This window comes from Equus caballus, chromosome 13 (genome assembly GCF_041296265.1).
Source record: "Equus caballus isolate H_3958 breed thoroughbred chromosome 13, TB-T2T, whole genome shotgun sequence".
In the NCBI taxonomy this organism is placed as follows: Eukaryota; Metazoa; Chordata; class Mammalia; order Perissodactyla; family Equidae; genus Equus; species Equus caballus.
This window is the reverse complement of record NC_091696.1, coordinates 39,464,541-39,466,683: the sequence shown is the minus strand read 5'-3', so window position 1 is coordinate 39,466,683 and position 2,143 is coordinate 39,464,541.

Sequence of the window (2,143 nt, the reverse complement as noted above, 5' to 3'; positions counted from 1 at the left end):
AGATGTGGAGGCGGAGGGGGGCAGCAGCCACCTTGCTTTCTGTGCAGGGGCGGTCGGAGCCTGCAGCGCTGTGGAAGCTCACGCAGTTGTCGCTTATCTGCAGGTACACCTGGTCGGCGTGGTGCAGCAGCCAGGCCTGCAGGCCCTGGATCCTTTTCCAGTTCTCCTCCTGGCTCTGATGTGTGTTAAACTGCATGAGGAAGAGCGGCAGCCGCTCCTGCAGGACGCGCCCGTCCTTGAGGCTGGAGGCTGGGGGGCCATGAGAGAGCTGGTGGGGTCCGGTCTGCCCTCGTGGTTCCAGCTCAGTCTCGCAGGTTTCCTTCTGTTCGCACTTGCTCTCCTCCACTTCACGGTCATCTCCTTTCCCGCCTGCCCGCTCCATGGATGTCAGATTCCAGCAGAAGACACAGAAAGAAACGCTGGCCTCAGTAGACTGTGTACTGGCTCTGCCATTGGGTAGGGTTGGATCCCCGTGTACATCCCTTGTGATGGACATCTCTGGCGGTTTCACCTCTCCGATGAAGCCCTGACTGATACATGGATTCTCAGACCTCGGTTACCTCATTTAACGTTGACACTGGAGTCCAGAGGTAGGTGGGGAAGATGTTGCTGTCCCTATTTTATTGAAGGATGGATAGAGGCTTGAGCGACAGGCTCAGTCTACAGAACTAGTAAGTGATGGCCCCCCGGCGAGAACCCGGCCGTCTGATTCCCAGCCCAGCCCTCCTTCTGTAAGATCTGGGGCTTTCTCTCATCTTGACAGGTCACTGGCCTCAAAGATGAAGCGAAGGAAACCCAATCCTGCGTTTCTGTGTCCTATTCTGCAATGGCCTAAAGGCGCTCATCCTGGGAGAACAAAATAGAGAAAGATCCATGAGTGAGTGACCGTCAGCCCTGCTGACTGCTGGAGGGTCGGAAGGACTGCCCGAAGTGCCTGACCACGCTGCCTTTGACCCGCCAGAGACCTCTCCTTTAGCGGGGCTAGACATCTAGCCCCCTCACCTGACTCTTTGCTCACCTCCTTCCTAATTCTACTTCTCAGAAAGGAACTGCTGCTCTGCCCCACCAGATGACAAGACATCGATTGCTGGTGGCCAGAGTCACCGTTCATTGAAAGCTGTGTTGGTCAGGGTTCTTTCTCCTGAGCAACAGAGCCAACGGGACATCTGTGAAATGAAGGAAGGAAGGAACGAGCAGTTTTTGTTGTTGTTGTTTTAGGAATTGGCTTATCTGATCGTGGCAGCTGGCAAGTCCTAAATCTACAGGGTAAAGCCAGCAGGCTGGGGACACAAGGAAAAGAGTTTGACGCTGCAGTTGGAGTCCAAAGGCAACCTATTGGCAGAATTGCCTTGTCTTCGGGGTAAGTCTCCAAGCAATTGGATGAGGCCCAGCCACAGAAGGAGGGTGTGCTAGTCAGGGTTCTGCAGAGAAACAGAACCAGCAGGAGATCTCTCTATCATCAATCTATCTATCATCTATCTATCTATCAATCAAGAGATTTATTATAAGGAGTTGGTTCATGTGATTATGGAGGCTGACAATTCCCCATATTTGCAGCATGAATCACAGGCTAGAGACCCAGGAGAGCCGATGATGTCCTTCCAGTCTGAAGCCCAGCAGCCTTGAGACCCAGGAGGAGCGGATGATTCCGTTTGAGCCTGAAGGTAGGAAAAAAGCTGATGTCCCAGTTCAAAGTTGGTCAGGCAGAAAGAATTCTCTCTTACGCTGGGGAGGGTCAGCCTTTTTGTTCTATTCAGGCCTTCAACTGATCGGATGAGGCCCACCTACATTATGGAGGACAATCTGCTTTACTCAGTTTACCGATTCGAATGCTAATCCCACCCAGAAACATCCTCACAGACGCACTTAGACTAATGTTTGACCAGATATCCAGGTACCCCCCCCCCCCCCCAGCGCTGTCAAGTTGACACACAAAGTGAACCATTACACGGGCTAATCTGCTTTATTCTAAGTCTGCTGATTGGAAGGTCAATCTCATGTAAAAAAGGCCTTCACAGCAACATCCAGACACATGTGACCGAGTATCTGGGTGTCAAGTGGACACACAAAATTAACCATCACTAAAGGTCATGCCCATCTGTTTTCTCTCTAGTCCGTGTGGGACTGGTGAACTGAGTCAGGG